Source organism: Carcharhinus amblyrhynchos, chromosome 23 (assembly GCF_965287045.1).
Source record: "Carcharhinus amblyrhynchos chromosome 23, sCarAmb.v2.hapA, whole genome shotgun sequence".
Taxonomy (NCBI): domain Eukaryota; kingdom Metazoa; phylum Chordata; class Chondrichthyes; order Carcharhiniformes; family Carcharhinidae; genus Carcharhinus; species Carcharhinus amblyrhynchos.
The window spans coordinates 12,577,841-12,600,246 of record NC_137346.1 but is presented as its reverse complement, the minus strand read 5'-3'; the positions used below and the strand labels follow the sequence as shown (position 1 = coordinate 12,600,246).

Here is a 22,406-nt window from a genome sequence, read left to right as displayed (position 1 = left end):
TTGCCTCAAAAAACATTTAACAAAGTAGCCACAACTGTTTCACTGGGCTGGGCAGATTCACAACTCTTTCGGTGAAGAGGCTTCTCCTCAACTCAGTCCTAAATCTGCTTCCCCTTATTTTGAGGCAATGCCCCCAGTTCTAGTTTCACCTGCCAGTAGAAACAACCTCCCTGCTTCTATCTCATCTATTTCCTTCATAATTTTGTGTTTCTATAAATCACCCCTCATTCTTCTGAATTCAAATGTGTACAGTCCCAGTTTACTGCGTCTCTCATCAGCCAATCCTCTCAACTTCAGAATCAACCTAGTGAATCTCCTCTGCACTTCCTCCAGTTCCAGTATATCCTGTTTCAAGGAAACCAAAACTGTACACGGTACTCCAGGTGTGGCCTCATCAGCATCTTATACAGCTGCAACATAACCTTGCTGTTTTTAAACTCCATCCCTCTAACGACAAAGGACAAAATTCCATCTGCCTTCTTAATTACCTGCTGCACCTGCAAACCAACTTTTTGAAATTCATGCACAAGGACCCCAGGACCCTTTGCACAGCAGCATGCTGCAATTTAACATTTAATAGTCTATTCTGTCATTCTTACCAAAACAGATGACCTCACATTTACCAGCACTGCATTCCATCTGCCAGACTCTCGCCCAGTTATCTATATCCCTTTGCAGGCGTTTAGTGTCCTTTACACATTTTGCTCTACCATTCATCTTCCTGTCATCTGCAAATTTTGACACACACTTGGTCCCCAACTCCAAGTAATTTATGTAAATTGTAAACAATTCTGGTCCCAACACTGATTCCTGAAGCACATCAGTAGTCACTGATCGCCAACCAGAAAAACACCCATTTATCCCTCCTCTTTGCTTAGTTAACCAATCCTCAATCCATGCTAATACATTACCCGTAACACTGTGCACCTTTATCTGATGCAGCAGCCTTTGGTGTGGCACCTCATCAAATGCCTTCTAGAAATCCAGTTACACCACGTCCACGGGTTCCCCCACTGTTCACCGCACTCGTAATGTCCTCAAAGAATTTTTACAAATTAGTTAAACATGACATGCCTTTCATTAACCTATGCTGTTTCTTCCCAATGAGAATTTCTTTCCAGATGTCTTGCTATTTCTTCCTTAAAGATAGGTTCAAACATTTTCCCTAGTACAGAAGTTAAGTTAACCAGCCTATAGTTACACACCTCAACTGACGTGACTCAACTGAAGCTGCCTTTTTTAAATAATCATGTCATGTTTGCTGTTTTCCAATCTGCCAGAACCACCCCAGAGTCCAGTGAATTTTGGTAAAAAACGTGCATTAGCTACTGCCCCAGCCATCTGAATACCCTGGGATGCATTTAGTTCCATTAGCTTGCCTGACACTACTACTTTAGTGATAATGATCACTTCTAGGCCCTCACCTGCCATCGCCTTCTTGTCATCAATTTTTGGTATGTTATTCGTGTCTTCCACTGTGAAGACTGACAAATACCTGTCCCATGCCTCAGCTATTACCCCATTTCCTGCTACCCCCATCTCATCATCTAAAGGGCCAATCTTGCCTTCTGCTGACTATTTATAGAATCCCTACAGTGCAGAAGGCCATTCAGCCCATTAAGTCTGCACTGACAACAATCCCATCCAGGCTCTATTCTGTAACCCTATGTATTTACCCCGCCAATCCCACGACACTAAGGGGCAATTTACCATGGCCAATCCATTTAACCTGCACATCTTTGCACTGTTGTTCTATTATACTGGACCATTAAATTTTCCATGTGACAACATTGGGCCTGTTCAATAAACAAAAGATTTAAATAGAAAATATGGCAAATCTTTGAATTCGACAATTTGACAACAAAATTGTGCACCAAACAAAATTAAGGCAGATTTAATAGAAAACTACAGACATGAGAGGATGTACGGAATAAAAACAGAAAACGCTGGGAATATTCAGCTTCACAACATCGAGAGAGATAACACTTAAGGTTTGTGTGTGAACTTTCATCAAAGTTCTGATGAGGTCACAGACCTGAAGTATTAACTTTGCTTCCCTCTACATGTATCCTGCCAACTATTTCTACTATTTCAAATTCCCAGGATGCACAATTTTTTTTGTTGTGAATGGTTACCTGAACTAATAAAATTATTCGAGCTTACTTTTGATTTTCACGTTAACATTTGGATATCACTTTTTCTAAATTTACATAAATGGACCTTCTGATCAGATCTTGTGAAAACTTAGCAGAAACAAACCCTTGAGCAAAAATATTTTCAAAAACTGAAAATGTTGAAAATACATAGCATTTAGCCAGCATCTAAGAATATATAGGTTTTGCATCATAACTTTTGATATGGGGGGTGAGCTGACATTAATTTCTCTCCTTTTTAGATACTAACAACCATATTTTCTGCCATTTAAAAAAAATCACTTAGTTGAAGATCCATTCCAGCCGAAGCTACAAATTCACTAACTGACGTGATGTAATGAGCCTTCCTGTTCACATTATTTTGAATAGAAAAAAATTAACTTGTCACCCAATTTTTTTCAAAATGCACAAGTTTAATAATGAATTACTATTCTTCCTTTGACAGCAATCACACAATAATTTACATCTTAAATTATTTTCTCAATTTACATATCTATTTTATCGTTAGATATGATAATGTGTGGGCTTTCTCCATAGTCAAGTTACGAAAATGTCAAATTGGCCCGAGATATAGAACTCTTTGAAACCTGTTTTAACAATTGGAACTGCCTTCTTTCTCACCAAGCTGATCATGATGTAAATGCAACCATAATACTTGCACAAACACGAAATGATGCTCTTATTATTTGCATCCAAAAAATATACTAGTGTTGATATTATGAAATATTGAATGGAAAATTGACATTTTTTTTATTGCTGCCAGAAAATGTAAAATCAGTTCCAGCTTAAGATTCTGCACATCATAAAAGCATTGATAAACAGTCAAGAGTTCATGAGTATTCTGCAGAACCAGTAGAGCTGGCAAATGAAGAAAGCAGCTGGTTTAAAAAAAATGTCGTAATGTTAATCCTGCATCACCAGAAAGCAGGATGCATGTGGTTCATGGCACTGCACCGACCATGAAAATATGACAACTAAAACGCTGAAAAAAAAAATCATGAGATATTACATCAGGCACTCAAGATCATAAAACAAAATTAAGCGTTCAGCGATTTTATATATACATATATACACACACATATATATATTTACATGCACGTAATAATTGGATAACACCGTTTGGGCGTCTCAAGTCAAGATCCACCCTGCGGTAAAAAAATCTTGTTTCTTCTCACTCCACCCAAACTCATCAGTACTGTTCATAACCTGCAAGTATGCCTATCCATTCTAATGCGCACACTTTTAAAGATTTTTTTTAATGAAAATGAACGGATTGAGATCTAATGTGTCTGGACTCCGGGCGTCGGCCACAGCAGGAGGAAGAGAGAAAAAAAACCAACCTGCATTTTTCGACATAGAAAGGAATTGGGTCAAACTCCAACCAAATACAAAAAGAGGGAGAAAAAATGGAGATCAGTTTCTTTTAAGGGGCCACGTCGGCGACTTTATGATGTTTTGAGGAACTGCGTTTGAAATACACCCCAAAAGGTCGCAGAGGGAGGAGAAAAAGGCAGCGGCAGAGACTCGGATCATTTGAAGGTCCCCCGTTTTAATGTTTTACCAACGGCCGGGCGCCATTTTATTACCACACAGCAAGGCAGCGGCCACATAATCTGAAAGGAAGCCCCGGCTTCTCTTTTCTCTCCCCCCCACCCCCAGCCCCCCTCGAGCGCCCAGCCTCATAGCCATTACAAACCTACGCCAACTCACCCTGAAGAGAGTCGCCTTCGATACGGTGGGCTAATGGCGACCATTCAGACGAGAATCCGGAGGGTTTTTTTTTCCCTTCACGGCTGTCAAACAGAATTGCAGCCTTTTCCCCCCCTCCTCCCAACCTTCTTCGCTCAAACTGTTTTTTCTCTCTCTCTCGCCCGGGTCCGTCTCTCGCTCTACGCTGCCGTGTGGAGTCTGCGCAGATTGAGCTGCGCACATCAATCCGTCCGTTTTTCTCTCTCTCTCTCTCTCTGTCGCGCCCTCCTTCCTGACCGGGCAACGCTCGTCGTCGCCTCTTGCTGCTACAGCTTCCTGCGCCTGCGCACTACCCGCCGCTACCGCCGGCGTCACCGTCCCCTTCCGCCACCTCAAGCAGGCGCCCTGGGATTCGTCCACTCCCTCACCGCGCCGCGCTTGCGTGCGGGGAAGGGAGTGAGCAAAGCGGACTCCAGAGACTCAACCGACGTGACGTCACCCGTCCGTTGCCGCGCACGCGCCCTTCTGTCGAGACAGGCGCCCACCCTTCCTCGAGCAAGCCTGCGCAGTGGGGTGGTGCCGAATTTGACAGCCGTTGGAGCGCGCGCGCGCGCTTCAGCCCATTTGAATGGTGTGAGTAGTCCGACTCAGAAAAATACTTTCCCGGATCGTATTAAATATATTATTTTCCATTCGTTTTAGAGTTTACTTTTACTTGGTATATGACTGGACCAACAATTTGGAAGTTTTTTTTGATGAAGGAATGTGGCATGCCCTTGTATTGAAAAGCAGAAACAAGCCATTCAGCTTCCCAGCCATTCAAGAAAATGAAAGGCTGAATTTCCAAATAAAGGCAAAATACTGCGAATTCTGGAATTTTTGAAACAAAAAGAGAAAAAGCTCTGACGAAGGGTCATCCTGACTCGAAACATTGGCTCTATTCTCTCCCAGTAAAAAGTCTGACAACACCAGGTTTTAGTCCAACCTATTTATTTGATAATATTATCAAATAAATAGGTTGGACTAAAACCTGGTGTTGTCAGACTTTTTACTGTGTTTACGCCAGTCCAACGCCGGCATACCCACATCATGTCTATTCTCTCCCCACAGATGCTGTCAGACCTGTTGAGATTTTCCAGCATTTTCTGTTTCTGTGGCTGAACTTCCACCTCAGTGCCAATTCCCTGCACTCGCCTCATTATCCCTTAATTCCTCCATATCCCAAAATCTATCAGTCACTGCTAAGCATTCAACAACTCTGTATGAGAAGTGGCAGATGTTCTTCAACCTGGATAAGTGTGTGGTGGTTCATTTTGGCAGGTCAAACGGGATGAAGGAATATAATATTAAGGGTAAAACTCTTAGCAGTATGGAAGATCAGAAGGATCTTGGGGTCTGGGTTCATAGGACTTTCAAATCGGCTTCGCAGGTAGAGGATGTGGTTAAGAAGGTGTATGGTGAACTGGCCTTCATCAATTGAGCAACTGAGTTTAGGAGTCGGGAGATAATGCTGCAGCTGTATAAGACCCTGGTCAGACCCCACTTGTGTACTGTGCTCAGTTCCGGTCACCTCATTACAGGAAGGATGTGAAAGCGATAGAAAAGGGTGCAGAGGAGATTTACAAGGATGTTGCCTGGATTGGGTGGCATGCCTTATAAGATAGGTTGAGAGAACTCGGTCTTTTCTCCTTGAAGAGACGAAGGATGAGAGGTGACCTAATAGGGGTATATAAGATGTTGAGGGGTATTGATTGGGTGGATTCTCAGAGGCTTTTTCCCAGGGCTGAAATGGCTGCCACAAGAGGACACAGATTTAGGGTGCTGGGGAGTAGGTACAGAGGAGATGTCGGGTAAGTTTTTCACTCAGAGGGTGGTGGTAGTGGTGAAGGCGGATTCAATAGGGTCTTTTAAGAGACTTCTGGATGAGCACTTGGGACTTAGTAAGATTGAGGGTTATAGGTAAGCCTAGTAGGTAGAGATAAGTTCAGCACAACGTGTGGGCTGAAGGGCCTGTTTGTGCTGTGGTTTTTCTATGTTCTATCTTGAATAGGTTATGGCTAAATTGATTGAGATCTTAGATTATGAAGGGCTGTGGCAAGAACCTAGTGGTAGATTATATTTCATTGTTTTCATAATGGTAATAAGATAATAGTTTCAAAAAGAACAAAAAGCGATGATATAGAAGTTTTTAGAATGCAGACTCCTGTTCCAAATCGGTTGTTAAAACAACATCCATAAATTTAAGAAAGGAATTCCTCTTGAGAACGAGGAATATTATTTGACTTAAAGAGTGAGCAGGAAAGTGAGGCTCGGTTCAGGGGCTCAAAGAAAAACTCAAGTTATCACAAAGGCAAGTGGGATGTGGGCATTTTTCTCAAGCGGGTTAGAATCCTATAGTAATACTTCAGTTGTACAGAGCTTTGGTCATCATCCAGTAATCCCACATGGATTACTGTATATATGTTTTTAGACTCAAATCTCAGGGAAGCTATTTTGGATTTACAAGAAGTACAGCAGATTCACCAAAATGATACCAGGTCTTGGAGAGTTAAATTAATGAGGCCAGGTGGCGTAAACAATGTGGCTTGTATTCCATTAATAAAGTTAAGGGCTGATCCAACTGAGATCTTTGAAATGATAAAAGGATTTGACAGGGTAGATACAGACAAACAATTTCTTCTCGGTGGGCATAATCTTAAAATTAGATCTAGGAAAATTAGTAATAATGTGGGAAGCATTTTTTTTCACAAAATGGGTAGCAGAATTCTGGAGCTCTCTCTTCATCGGCTGTCGATGCTAAATCAAATGAAATGATCAACAGAATTTTGTTTGGTAAGGGTATCAAAAGTTATGAAACAAAGGTGGGTAAATGTAGTCAAGTTAAAGATCAGCCACGATATAATTGAATGACAGAACAAGCTCAAGGAGCCGAATGGATTTTGGCCATCCCTGTGTAATACCAACAGATTGCTTATTTCTATGATGTAATATTTCATGATTAAGCTTAGCTGTGATGCTGTCTGCAATTGAATAGCCTATTGGTAACATATTATCAATACATTCTACTTGTGAAATGCAGGCCTGACATCTTTGCGTTTACTGTTTTTTAATAATTACAGTGAATACTAAAACTATTTTATTAAACTTCATATAATACAGCCTCACTAAGGATCATATCCTGCACTTTGTGTATTGTAATAATATAGGAAGATCCTTCAAAGTTTTACACAATAATCCATGTCCATCACCATTATCGCTTTTACCCAAGTTCAGTCAAGTTCTCTAGATTTTAAAAATTTTCCAGTGCTGATTGTGGGATATTGTAGTCTTTGATTTTATGCATTATTTACGAATCTTGTTATCCAGGCATCTCTATGAATGATTCTTGGGTGCAGAGCCATTGTGCATTTGGAGGAAAAGGAGACATCAACTTAACACAAAAAAACTAGTGTTGATCAGGAATGTGTGAAACATTAAAAGGTGCAACTAAATCCTTCATATTAAGAATAATCCCTAGCTTGCATGTTGATCAGCAGAAAACCCCCTTTTGTATGGAATTATTCACCAAAATGCCAATACAATTGAGAGATCAATCATTCATAGTTCCTGTGTGCTCAGTTCTCTGCTACAGTCCAGAACATAAAGGATGAACAAATTACCTCATGCCTGAGGCTAGACACATTTGTAGAATGCACATTTTTACAAACTCCGCAGTGTGCATAGAGACAAGAGTATTTTAATGCTATATTTACTCTATTTATATTCTGTATATTTATCTTGCAATAGATCTGCTTGTCATTGCTGATCATCTCTATGTCAGTATGAGAGTGAACACTTTATTGTGCAATGGTATCTCTAAACAAACTTCCATAGAGTCAGTTGAAATTAACATTGGGTACAGTGACTAAATGATCTTGTCTGGGAGGATTCATTCCAAATTTCATAAAACAAATCTAAAATCTGATGTGCAATATTTTTAGTGAAGTATAATTTTTTAGATTTATTTTTATGGAATGTGGGCATCACTGGCAAGGCCAGCATTTATTGCTCATTCCTAGTTGCCCTTCAAAAGGTGGTGGTGAGCTGCATCTTGAACCGCTGCAGTCCCTGACTTATAGGTATACCTGCTATGCTGTTATGGAAGAAATTCCAGGATTTTTGACCCAGCAATATGAAGGAATGGTGATGTATTTCCAAGTCAGAATGGTGAGTAGCTTGGAAAGGAACCTTCAGGCTGGGTATTGTCCACGTCTTGCTGTGTTTGGACATGAACTTCTTCAGTATCTGAGGAATCATGAATGGTGCTGAACATCATCCCCGTATGATGGAAAGAAGGTTACTGATGAAGCAGCTGAAGATGTTGAGCCTAGGACATTGCCCTGAGGAACCTTTGCAGTGATGTCCAGTATTTGATATGATTGACCTTCAACCACCACAACCATTTTCCTTTATGCCAGGTATGACCTCAACCTGCAGAGTGTTTTCTCCTTGATTCCCATTGACTCCAGTTTAGCTCGGGCTCCTTAATGGCATACATGGTCAAATGCTGCCTTGGCATCAAGAGCCGTCACTGTGACCTCACTTCTGGTGTTCAGTTCTTTTGTCCATGTTTGAACAAAGGCTGTAATGTGATTAGAAGCTGAGTGACTCTGGTGGAACCCAAACTGAGCACCCATGATCAGCTTACTGCTCAGTAAATAAGTGCCCCTTGATAGTACTGCTGGTGACCCCTTCCATCACTTTGCTGATGATCAAGAGTAGATTGATGGGCTGGCTTCGGACCATACCTTGAAGATATGCCCATCATCAGGAACGAGGCAATGCAATTAAATCACATCTCCATGACAAAGATCGCCCACACATGGTGGAGTTGTTAGTATATGGCCACCCATTAAAAATAGAAGTGAATATGGGGGCTGCGTCCTCTGTTATCAGGAGCAGAGTTATGATTGGAGCCGAATATCAGCCTGGAGGTAAAGCTTAGAAAACACAAGAGCCAGGCTGGCCTCCTACACAGGGGAACCATTACAGATAAAGGGCACCATGGTGACCCAAGTGACTCATAGGCAGCAGTCAGCTTGACTTCCACTAATTGTATGGAGTAGGTCCTAGTCTTAAGGGGAGAGATTGGCTCCAGCGCTTCTGACTGAACTGGCTGGAGATCTTCAGGCTGGGCTTGGTGAGCTGCAAAAGTTATCAATAAGTACCCCAAAGTTTTCCAGGAAGTACTTGGAAAAACAAGGGGAGCCAAAGCTAAGATCTATGTCAACTCCAATGCTCTGCTTAAATATTTTAGAGCAAGTCCTGTTCTATGCTCTGTGTTAGAAAAAGTAGAGTTGGAACTGGAACTCCTGGAAAAACTGGTCTTCATAAGACAATTTGCAGAATGGACCACACCTGTTATTCCTGTCCTCCAGCTGCATGAGTCAGTCCGACCTCGTAGAGACTATAAGCTTACTGTCAGTTGGGTTTTTAAACTTGACCAATAACCCATGACTTGGATTGAAGATCCGTATGCCAAGTTAAGTGGTGGTCAAGCATTCTCCAAGTTGGGCATGAACCATGCGTACCTCCAACTTGAATTAGACAAGCCTTTCTGGAAGCAGATAACAGTTAACAACACAAACAGAAAAATGCTGGAAAATCTCAGCAGTGACAAAGGATCATCCAGACTCAACATTGGCTCTATTCTCTCATCACAGATGCTGTCAGACCTGCTGAGGTTTTCCAGCATTTTTCTGTTTTTGTTTCAGATTGCAGCATCTGCAATATTTTGCCTTTATCTAGGTGACAATTAATATGCATTAAGGTCTATACAAATCCACTCACCCGTCCTTCAGGGGTCCTGTATGCATATACCATTTTTCAAATAGTTCAACCAAGAAACCCCACAGAATTGAAATCCTTCCTTGGGTTAATAAATTGTTATGGGAAATTTATTCTGAATTTGGCTTCCTTATTGACCCGCTTGCATATCTGACTATAGAAAAATCAAAGGTGGTCTTAGAGGGGCACTGTAGCTGGAAGCTTTCACAGCACTGAACAGTGACTGCAGCCCTCTAATTTATTGGCCCATTTTGATCCCATAAATGATCTCATCGTGACATGCAATGCCTCTCCTTTACAGGGTTTTGTTGGTACTGGCAGTCCGCTGGAAAGATGTAACAGATGTGCCTTCTGTGTACACATCCAGGACCCTCTCAGATTCTGAACAAAGGTATTCCCACATCAAAAAAGAGGGATTGGCTGTTGACTTCAGCATTAAAATATTCTATCAATACATCTACAGTAGACACTTCATCATAGTAATTGATCATAAACCATTGCTGGGAGCTTTTAAAGAAGACAAGACAATACTGCCCTAAGCCGCTGCCCAGATACAGCATTAAACCTTGTTACTAGCATCTTATCAATACCTCTTGAGCACCACCCGGGAACCGGATGGTTAACACCAATACATTGAGCTGTCTGCCATTGCTCACAAATCCAGCTACATTACCAGCTGATGACCCTCAATTTTTTGGACACCGTGTTGGTGTCTGCAAGGCAAATCAAGGCCTGGATGCAAAAGGATCCAGTCCTAAATAAATTTAATTATATGGTATTACATGGGGGGAATTCAGAAAACAGCCCCCAGATGAAATGAAACCCTAACGGATGAGGAAAGACAAGCTCACTGTTGAGGATGGTATCATCCTCTGAGTGTCCTGTGTAGTTGTCCCTAGTGATGTGGAGATGCCAGCGTTGGACCGGGGTAAATACAGTAAGAAGTCTCACAACACCAGGTTAAAGTTCAACAGGGTTATTTGGGAGTAAACGCTGCTAGCGTTTACGCTGCCAGAGAACCACTTCAATCTCTGGAATTCTCTGCCAGTTGAAGTGGTGGAGGCTACCTCGCTAAATATTTTTAAGACGCGGGTTGATGGGTTTTTGATAAGAGAGGGGATTAAGGGTTATGGGGAGAGGGTGGGAATGTGGAACTGAGCCACGACAGATCAGCCATGATCTTATTGAATGGCGGGGCAGGCTCGAAGGGCTAGTTGGCCTACTCCTGCTCCTATTTCTTATGTTCTTATGTTCTAGCTTTCGGAGGGCTTCTCCTTCGTCAGGTGAGTGAGTCAGTACTAATGGAATTACAGCATGGCCACACTTGGATTTTAAAAATGAAAATGCGATCCAGGAGCTACATTGGGTGGCCTGGTCTTAATGCAGACATTACTGACTTGGTCAGACAGTGAAAGTCATCCAGGAGGCAAGGTGGTACTGTTGGTGTCACAGTGGTTAGCACTGCTACTTCACAGCGCCAGGATCCAGGTTCGATTCTGGCCTCGAGTGACTTTGCACATTCTCTCCATGTCTATGTGGGTTTCCTCTGAGTGCTCTGGTTTCCTTCCACAGTCCAAAGATATGCAGATTAGGTGGATTAGTCATTCTAAATTGCCTCTTGGTGTCAGGGGATGAGCAGGGTAAATATATAGGGTTATGGGGATAAGGCCTGGGATTGTTGTCAGAGCAGGCTTGATGGGCTGAATGGCCTCCTTCTGCACTGTAAGGATTCTATGGGAATCCAAGACTCAGTCCCCTCAGCCTCCCTACATCTGTGGGAGTGGCCTGGTATGTCCTGAAGGCGAGGGCATGTGCACTTCAACAGGCCTTTTACGGGTTCCATGTTCTTAATTATGATTGATGCACACTCTAAATGGTTGGATGTACGCGCATGAGCTTCACCACTTCCTCCTCTATCTTCGAGAAACCACAATAAAGTTTCTGTATGCACATAATACTTGAAGTTCTGGTTTCTGACAATGGAATTGCCTTTGCTAACACTGATTTTCAGACCTTCATGCTTTACCATGGAATCAAATAATTAGGACAGCATCCTCTCACCTGTCATTGAACGGGTTGGCTAAACAGATAGTGCAGACTTTGAAGCTCAGTGTGAAAAAGTAACCTGCAGCATCCATAGAGATGACACTGGCGTGATTTTTGTTCAACTATCGGACTACCCCTCACACAACAACACAAATCGCTCCAGCAGAATTTTTAATGGGACAAGATTAAGCCTACTGTTCCCAAACCTGGTGGGGAGGGTGAAGTCCCCACAAGAGAATGAGAAGAACCATGATTCTGCAAGAACAGAAAGAATATTCAAAACTGGTGACCTGGTCCACTGGAGGAAATTTGGAGATGGTCTCAGTTGGGTCATAATGGGAAAAATGGGGCCTGTTTCTTATAAGGTTCAAGTGCAAGGCAAAGTTGTGAGGAAGCTCCTGGACCATCTCAGCAGTAGGGAGCTCGTGCCAACATAGGCCTCACTACCAGCTATAGGTTGGCCACAGGCAGCGTCAAGCCATGATTAGAAGTCGACCCTACATCTGTCCCTCCAGGTGATGAAGACACAGATTCTGAAATGGAAGGAGAAGAGACTGGCGCCCTCAAGCACAACCTCAAGAAGAACCAGCAAGATTGGCTTTACAGCGCTCACTTCAGAAATGAAGGTCTCTGATCGCTAAGCAACGGAAAGGGCCTACCTAATGGCCAGGGTGCTGGGGAAGAAACAGACATAAAGGGGAGGGATATTATGATGGCCACAGGGAATCACCAATAGATCTTGTGGGCCCCTCATCGTAGAATACGACCTCCTGTATTAAAGAGTGGAGTTTGGCCCAATAGGGAAGGAGCAGCAGTGGGTTTAAAACCAGCTGGCTCCACTCAGGCTGGCAGCTGAAGGACTCTGAGGCTTCACCTGTACACTGTAGTTTACTTATGCACATTGTGAATAAAGGGACCGCGTAGCGGCAAGAAAGTATTAGAGAGGCATCAGTGTCAACCTAAACTTGGTGGGCTGAAGGGCTTGTTCCTGTGTTGTACTGTTCTTTGTTCTAATTTAAGATAGCTACCAAGAAATTCAGTAGGAAATTCAATGGAATTTATTTACCCAAAGACTGAGAGCATGTGGAACTCAGTACCACGTAAAACGAATGCCTATCTAAATAAGCATGTGAAGGAGAAGGATGGAGGAGAAATTAGGATGAAAGTTTTAGATGAGATGAGGCTTGAGTGGAGCATAAATGCTGGCATGAACCAGGTGCACTGAATGGCCTGTTTCTGTGCTGTATATCCCAAATAAACACACATTTCCAACCAATTCCCATATCTCCTGATTCCCTTAGTCTGGGATCTCAGCCTGGAACATATTTATCAACCAAGCATCCACAATTCCTTTGGGAATTCCAAAGTTTTACAACTCTGAGTGAAGAAATTCCTCATGTCAGTCCTAAATGGCTCCCTCTTAACCTGTAACTATGTTACCTCAGTTCTAGACTCCATTTAGGAGAAATAGCTTCTCAGAATAAAAACGTGGAGGCATGGCACAGTGGTATTATCACTAGACTACTAATCCAGAATCAGCTAATTTTCTGGGGACCCAGGTTCGAATCCTGCCATGGCAGATGGTGGAATTTGAATTCAATTCAAAATATCGGGAATTAAGAATCTACTGATGACCATTGTTGATAAAACCTTCTGCTTCACTAACATTCCTTAAGGAAGGAAATCTGCCATCCTCATCTGGTCTGGTCTACATGTGACTCCAGGGCCACAACAATGTACCCTCTGAACAAGGCCAACTAGGGATGGGCAAACAATACTGGCTAGCCAGCAACATCTACATCCCGTAAGTGAATAAAAAAAAGCATCAGACAGCTCTCTCAATAATCAATTCAGTGACATTCATTTATCCCCTCTCAGGCAATTGTATCATTCTTAGGAAAGGCGACCAAATCTATACAGAGGACTTCAATGTGGTCTCACTACAGTCCTGTACAATTGTAACATAACTTCCTTGCTCTTCTATTCCAATTGGGATTGACTGATTTATACTGGAGAATACCAATTCTGAAATGTTATCAGAGCTGTGATTAAGTTTTCATAAATTCAGAGATCAACATGGTAGCTTATTGTGGTCAGTAAGCTGAAGAACTGAAGATTTTCACACATTTATGTTATTTTAGGTCAGAAACTCAAAAGTATTTCATGAAGTCTGCCTGCATCATAAGATTTGCACTTTGAATTTGGCTAGGGTAAGCATGATATGTTACACTTCAGGTATGATTCAAATGACCCACTAGGAAGCTTTATCAAAGTTTATTTAATAATATAGTTAACATGTATAGAAAGAAAATCAGCAATAATCTTTATCAATTACAAACAAAAAGGAAACAACCGCAATGATGTATAAACCTTAACAAATATATCTAAAATCAAACAAAACTTCTCAGGGACAAAACCCTTTCCACAGGTTTAACAAAGCAAGGACCAATACTCACATGATGCTGGAACTGAGACTTTTGGTTGGAGCATTTGAAACCCTGACTTTTCAGCTTTGTAACATCTAGCAGCCCTTTGGATGCACCCTGAAAATTTGAAGTCACAACAACTTCCCATAACACCAAGGAGACTCTGGCAAGCCAACAACAGTAGATATTCTACTCCAGGAAAGCAAGAATCCTTGCTTTCAGCTAACCAGCAGAATTCCCAAAATCAGGGAGAGAGAGAAAAACACTTCTTTTAGCTTGATGTCCATTCTAAAATTAAAACTGCAGCCAGCCAAGCAGAAAATGAAACCTTAAATTTACTAGAAAGGAAAAATAACTATCCAAAAATACCTGAGCTGCCAACCAGTCTTCCTTTTAACAATGCAGGGTCATATAAAGTCCAAGAGTAAAAATAACCAAACCCATTTAAGCCATTGAAGTAACAATGAAAGGACTTCAACAGACAGTCCAGCAACAATGAGGGTTGAGGCTGTAAGAGCTGCAGAGAACAGGATTTTTTTCAATCTCTTAACGGTACACTAACACCACACAGATCAAAATGTATCATTGTCAGAAGACCGTGAATGATCTTTGTCATTTTCTTATCAGTTGCATTTATAAATAATTGTGTTAACACAAAGACAAATGTTATATATAAACAGACAAATTACAGCACAGGAGGCGGCCATTCAAGCTATAGTGTCTGTGCAGATAGATCAAGAGATTCAGCTTAATCCCACTATCCAGCTATGGTACAGAATCCTGACGTTTATAGAACCTCAAAGTCATATCCAAGTTTTTTTTAAATGCAATGAGGGTTTCTGCCTCTGGCACCCTTTCAGGTAGTGAGTATCCAACGATTAGCAAAAGATATCTGCTTAACTCACCTCTAATCCTTCTTTCAATCACAAAATTTTGGTCTCCTGTTTATTGACCTCTATAAAGTGTGATGAAAAAGATGGATAGCAGAATCTATACTTTGTCAATGTTTTCCATGTGCACGTATCATTGAAGGTGGCAGGACAGGTGGAGAGAGCAGTTAATAAAGCATTTAGTATTCTGGACTTTGTTAAGAAGTGCATAGGGTACACAAGCAAGGATGTTATGCGGAACTCACACAAGACATGTGTTAGATTTCAGGTGCGTACAGTTCTTTGCATCACACTATAGGAAGGATGCAAATGCTTTGGGGAGTGCAGAAAAGATTTACACGAATGGTTTCAGGGTTGAGAAACTTCAGTTATGAGGATAAAATGTAGAGGTGGGGACTGTTCTCAGAGAGCAGTAGGCTAAGAGGAGATTTGATAGAGATGTTCACAATCATAAGGAGCCTGTACAGAGTAGATTAGGAGAAACTGTTCCAGCTTGTAAAAGGATCAAGAATGAGAGGGCATAGATTTAAACTGATTTGCAAAAAAAAATCTGAGAATTTTTTTTCCAATATCATGTGGTTGGAATCCAGAATGCACTACCTGGAAGTATGGTGGAGGCTAAGGCATTCAAAGGGCACTAGGTGATTACTTCAGGAGAAATCATGTGCAGGGATATGGTGAAAGACAGGGGAGTGCCACTAAGCCATGATGCTTGTTTAGAAAGGTGATACAGACACAATAGGCCACATGGCCTCCTTCTGTGCCATAACAATTATGTGATTCCATTCTCCTTCCTTTTCTCACAACCTGGTCCTTACTTCCACTTGAAAATGTTAATTTTTAGTTGGGTACAATTTCATAGACAGTGAGCATACTAAAGTAAAGTTGATTGGCAAAGGGTTTCAGAGGTGAGATGATAAGGTCCTTGCTGATAAGGTCTTTCTATGCAGGGGGTTGTGGGGGGTGGGGGGGGGGGGGTTCTCAAGATTGTAATTTGGTATGAGAATTTTGGCAACCTTTTGTGTAACCCAGGTGCCACAAATGCTACTCTTGGCTGCAGTCAGCTAAGGCAGCTGTGATCTGTAAGCATATCTGAGGCCTTCTGGCCTGTGTTCCACATTAAGAAAAGTCTTCTATAAAATTTTCTATAAAGAGTGACACACTCAGTAGAATCTTGATAGGTCACATCCCAGGGGAACTACCTCCAATTTTGTGTTAAGCAGTGTTCATAGTTGCCAGGGAGGCCCCATTTCCATATGAATGCATAACTATGTAACTCCAAATGCCTGCAAGTGTGATCTGTCAAAAATAACAGATTCAAATGTCAAATGAAAATAAAGCAGCAAATGTCTGGAAAAGTCTTTATTCAGCTTGTTTATAGCTTACAACGACCTGAACTTACAAAAGGCATTGAAAAGGCTTGGGAGTTCTGAAAATAAACCCATAATCATTTTCTGCCTGCACGTAGTTTTCAGACATGTCCAGTAAGTCCATCATGTTATCAAACACGTTTCTGGTATTTTTGTGTTGCAATGTGAAATCTTAGAGCATCTACATGGCCTTTGTAGCATTGGCTAGGGAAACAAGCAGGTGAGCAGGCAGGTCCTCATTGTCTTCTTCTTTTCATTGGGCTTGATTTAAAAATGTACTGCACCTACAGTGGCATCATCTGTCATCTCCTTTGTGCATCGTATGACATCATCCATTTCTGCATCAGTTTTCATGGTTGACTCTGAGAATTTCCATGCTGGTCTCTCTCAGCTGAGCAAGAAGCCTTGTCATTGGGTTGGTTGGTCTCACCCTGTTCCCCCTCATTCTTGTCATCTTGTGCAGCCATAACCTGTTTGACTGCATGTGAAAGCTATTGACAATTGTGACCTTTGTCACCATCTTCCATGTCTTTTTCATCATGAACATGGTCTCTACTCCAGTTGTACTCCTGCTTCTTTTTGATGGCCTCATTAACCTGAAAGATCAGTAGTGGTTATTTAGGTTCCTGATTCATTGGTTGGAGCTCGCTGTGTTGTTGGGAGACAAGAACAGTTTCATACTCTTCAGGCCAGCAATGTTTAGGTAAGTAAGTAACAATGGCAATCTTCCTTTTCTTTTGTTGATACATTTTGTCCACTTTCCTGATCCACACCTTAAAATGCTTGAGGCCATCCAGATGGTTTTGACTGCCTGGTCCTGCATGGGTTGTGTTTTGATATTCATGAAGCAGTGTGGCCTCTTGGACTTTCACAAGAAACAGCAATTTTTCAGTGCCGTTCACATTGGCACAGACCAAAGTAGTGAATATTCCTTCCTCTGCTTTTCACCATTAAATGTTTAAAGTTCACTTTTAAACTTCAAAGAGCAGTTGAGAAAAAGGCAGTAAAATAGTCTAATTTCAACCATGTCAAAAAATGTCTTTTGGTGAATACTCATTCAAGATGGGAGTGAGACCATTTTGAAGCAAGTCACCTCTCATGACAGCCATGACTGCTGTACCTTCATTTAGCATGCAGAAGACAATGCCATGTCTTGTTTTGAATCAGACCAGGTATCTGTCATTGCAGATGAACTCTGTGTGACCCAGCTTCTTCACCAAGGCAGCTCCCCTTTCCTGCAGAAGTGGACTGGAGATGGGAACGTTCTCTGCTTGGGCTGCTTTGAACCACATTAGCACAGCTTCTTCAACATTAGGATAGGGAGTCATTTTCATCTTCTTCCTTGCCGGAGAACATGTCTGCTTGTCAAACTGTTGCAAAATGTGTTGTATAATGGTGAACAAACTTGATTGCAGAATCCACTCCTTTATGGTGTCCACTTTCTGCTTCACACCACGGTTTTCTACTTGGTGTACTAACTTCACCTTCTCTAATCGACAACACTTTTAATTTTCTCATAGGTTTAGCCATACCTGCAGTTTTGCATGTCTTTTCATAGGGAGATCCTGATATCAATTGATGCCTGGCCCAGCGCTCTACGATTTCACACTCTTCTATGGTTTAACTCCACTCTGATCGGTGCTGTCACATGCCAAGTTTAGACACTTCTGACTAATCCAGAATAACCAGTGTGGATTTTTTGGCTTATCATGGGCACTGTTCTATGTGATTTGCTATTCTGCCGGTGGGAATGGTTGATCATTTCAACGTAACTGGACGTTTGTCATCCAAGTTCGCTTTGACAAAGGGTCATCCGGAACTCGAAATGTTAGGTCTTTTCTCTCCTCACAGATGCTGCCAGACCTGCTGAGATTTTCCAGCATTTTCTCTTTTGACTCATCATCATTTCACTGTGCAAGATTTTTTTGAAGGACAGTATGACATGTTTACAAAAAGTTCTTTTTTATCAGCATGAGATTTGATCATTTCAATCCACCATCATAAGTTAATTCATCTGAGAAAGTCTTTTGGAAAGTAAATACTTTAAAATATTTATGGTTGTCCTCTTTTAAGGTCAAACCAAATAGACAAACTCAAATTAAAGTAGGACGAAGTAGAAAGGGAACAGCCCAAACAAAAACAAAAGTACAAAGGAAACTTAAGACACATCAAATCAAAATGCAATTGTCAGTATGTAACTCAAATGTATAAGAACACAATTAGGCCATGTGAACCACTTCAGAGAAATTACAAACAATTGCATTCTCAGAACTTTATTTTGGTTCAAATACATAATCTGCAACCAATGACAGTTCTGTGAAATATAGTATTCTGTAATTAAATTTTGATTTTGAAGTGTTGGTGACTGATCTTGGAACTCATCTGGTTCATTAGTTCTGTATTTAATCCTTTTAACTGAATTCGTGATCTGGTCAAAGCACTGAAAAGTAATGAAGGAACAATGTGGTCACTGTTATCATTTCCTTAATCTTAGCAGGTGAATTAATAGGCAAAGCAAATAGTATGTTTCTGTCTATGAATGTAAACCTGTTATGTGAGCTGTGTTTTTAATAAAGAGTTTCAGTTACTGTAGATATTCTCCCAGAATCTAAAGAATTTTGGAAAATCATAACCAATGCATCCAATATCTTGGCAGTTATCTCTTTTAGAACCTTAGGATGTAGGCCATCAAATTCTTGAGATTTGTTGGATTTTAGTCCCTCAAGTTTTTTCAATATCTTTTCATTGCTAATATTAATGGCCTTAAGTCCCTCATTCTTATTAGCCCCTTGGCCACTTTTTCTGATATGTAATCTCTGTCTCCTACTATGAAGAAAGGCACAACATATTTATTCAATGTCCCTGCTATTAACTCATTCCCCATGATAATGAATCTTGTTTCTGCCTCGCAGGAATCAACATTTTAGCCACCCCAGCTACTCTCCTTCTTCTTACTTGTGAAAGTTCTTACAATCTAATTTTACTTTTGTTTTTGGATTTTTTTCTCCATTTTTACCAGCTTTTTGATGGTCTTATGCTAGTTCTTAAAATACTCCCATTCTTCAGGCTTCCTACTATTCTTTGCAATATTATAAGTCTCTTCTTTTAATCTAATATTATCCTTAACTCACCTAGTAGCTAGGGACGGATCTTACTTGCTGAATTTTGTTTGAGTAAATGCATTAAATCGTTGAGTGTTGATTGTTAAATTGTTTTGAGTGTTTCTTTAAATGTTTCCCACTGTTTGTCTATTATCATACCTTTTAGTCTATTCACCTTAACTAACTCTCTCCTTATTCCATATAATTGGTTTTATTTAAGATTCTTGTTTGGTGCTGCACTATGTTTTTTTCAAATTTAATATGGAATTCAATTGTATTGTGATCATTTTTTCCAGTGGATTTTTTATTATGAGAATACTAATTAATCCTGCCTCACTGAACAATACTAAATCTAAAATAGCTTTATTTGGGTGGCACTATGGCACAGTGGTGAGCACTGCTGCATCACAATACCAGAAACCTAGTTCAATTCCCGGCTAGGGTCACTGTGTGGAGTTTGCACATTCTCCCCGTGTCTGCGTGGGTTTGCTCCAATTTCCTCCCATTGTCCAAAAGACATGTTGGTTGGGTGCATTGGCCATGCTAAATTCTTCCTCAGTGTACCCAAACAGGCTCTGGAGTATGGTGACTTGGGGATTTTTCGCAGTAACTTCATTGCAGTGTTAACTTGTGATTAATAAATAAATAAACTTTAATAAACTTTCCCTAGTTGGTTCCACAACATATTGTTGGAAACTGTCACGTTTGCCAATTTGATTAACCCAGTTTATATGAAGATTAAAATCACCTACAACTATTGCATTTGTTACAAGCTCCAATTATTCATTGCTTAATGTTATGTTCAACTATATAACTACTGTTAGGAGGCTTAAATGTTTTCTGACCCTCACTCCTGATTTCCACCATTTTCTACTTCCCGATCTTTTAAGAATAGTTTTGATTAATTGTAAAGGATGGGTTGTACTTCCCTATTATTTCAATATCTTGGACCAACTGATCCGTAATTTTGCGAAGTTTAAAACAAAAGATAAAATCCTATGCTATATTTTTACAGAAGCATGATAGGGTGGAAATCACATACTCATGAGGATGCACACTCCTACATCTTAAAATTAAATATCTCATTTTGCAATTGTGTCTGTTTGAGAAATTGATTATCAGCGCAGCTTTTTTAAAATGCCCTCCCTATCCAGATTCAATCGGTGAAAGGTAAAACAGTCACCCAACTTAGAACAAACCATCATCTTGAAAAGGGGAACAGAAATACAGTCCCATACCTTCATTGAGAACTTGCAGTCAGAAAAAGACAGCGGAGTTTAGTGAATGTAGCAGATATACTCGACGTTCCCCTAACATAGTCTAACATAGATAAAGTTCATGTTGTTTGTACCATCAAACTGTCAAGTAACTGACTCTTGCGCAATCCTCACCTTTAACTGCCGGAGAGGGTGGTCCTTCCGGGTCGCGGTGAAGATAGTTTGTGCGCGCAGTTGCCGAGGCCTGTTGTTTTTTTCAATGTTCTGAAACACTGGAGGTTTGTAATTATTTAGTGCGAGGTTAAAGCTTTGAGAAGCGGGTAAGAAGCAGAATCGTGGTCTAGTACTAGAATTGTTCTGTTTACAAGGCGCAAATGTTCGTTTTGATCATAAACATCTAGGAAAGGAGCAGGTTTGGCCCTGCCAAATGTTTTTAAAAGGATTGTTTTTAATATTGTAATCTTACTGTAGTTGTAAATTAAAATTATTGATCTTAGAAATAAGTTCACGGAGTTTGGTTTTCCGGTCTGTCTGGCACACCACATGTCCATCTGAGGCAGTTGGTTTCCTTTCTTTCCATTAATTTGATCTTATTTATTTTGTGTACAGTATCATTCTTGATATAACAGATGGGTGAGTTCCAGCTAGAGTCTGAAATAGTGGTGATTACTCCTGACATCCATATGATTCGGGGAGAAGAATATTAAGCATTATATGTGCACGACTGTGTCCGAATTCGCACTAAGTTCAGTTCAGCCATCAAGCCTGTGCTTGCTGATCGACATTGCCTCCTGTAAACAATGCCTTGATTTTAAAACTCTCATCCTTGTTTTCAATTTCCTCCATACCGTTACCCTTCTCCACCATTGTAATTTCCAGACCTACAGAGAAGTCCCCGCTCCTTGAAATTTGACCTTTCCAGCATCCCAGATTTTGATCGCGCCACCATGGTCTGATGTGCCATCAGCTGTTTGTGCTTTAAGCTTTGGAATTTCCTTACTCAACCTCTACTTTTCTATCTTATTATCCTCCTTTAAGAAACTCTTTTAAAACCTTATTCATTACCCATGCCTTTATCATCTGCCCTAATATCTCCGTAAATGACTTGGTGTCATATATTGTTTTTTAATATTGTTATGGAGCAGTGTGGGACATTCTGTTATTTTAAAGGTTCCGTATAATTATGTCATTGTGTGATCATGGAAACTGCAATAGGAAGAGTGACATTTGGAATAACATCATACGGCAGGACTTCAGATCATTGATCTTGCTTCTGTTTAGTTTATGATCTCAGTTAAGCTACCATGGGAAAACTAGATGGGTTACAGTCATATTGTCTGAGACTATAAATTCCTGTGTTCCAGAAGTTCTCAACCACCTCCCAGCAGCTTGTTTCAGAGTAACGCTAGGGAGACCCAGACAGATTGCTTGGTTGCAAGGAGCTTTGGAAAACCAAATCAGAAATCATCAGTTAAGCAGGTTTGCTAAGACAATAATGATGCAGCATATTTGTCCCTTTCCTTTTCCAAATTGGTTCCTTGGTGGGATATGTTTCTACAGTTACCGCACAATTTCTGGCACTTAAAAGGCTGACCAATATATATCAGGCAACTAACTGGCCCATTCCAGTCATCTGCCCATCTATTTTTTGTAGGGAGCTATGCAATGGTAATCAATAAGAACAGGAC

General features: G+C 40.8%; 2 protein-coding genes across 6 annotated transcripts in view; one reads left to right on the top strand and one right to left on the bottom strand.

Annotated features, from left to right (window-relative positions):
* LOC145357462 (lissencephaly-1 homolog) overlaps positions 1-20,863 on the bottom strand; it is a 110,468-nt gene extending 89,605 nt beyond the window's left edge. Inside the window, exon 1 of one of the 2 annotated variants that reach the window (XM_080210819.1) lies at positions 20,740-20,863. The gene's annotated coding sequence lies outside the window, so the exon portion shown is untranslated. Of the gene's footprint in view, positions 1-3,863; positions 4,163-20,739 lie in introns of those variants that run through there. The other variant, XM_080210818.1, reaches the window with a different exon arrangement.
* The window catches only part of mettl16 (methyltransferase 16, N6-methyladenosine), a 130,295-nt gene continuing 111,268 nt past the window's right edge, over positions 3,380-22,406 (top strand). The window contains exon 1 of one of the 4 annotated variants that reach the window (XM_080210816.1): positions 3,380-3,692. The gene's annotated coding sequence lies outside the window, so the exon portion shown is untranslated. Of the gene's footprint in view, positions 3,693-20,919; positions 21,039-21,402; positions 21,512-22,406 lie in introns of those variants that run through there. The other 3 variants (XM_080210813.1, XM_080210814.1, XM_080210817.1) reach the window with 3 other exon arrangements.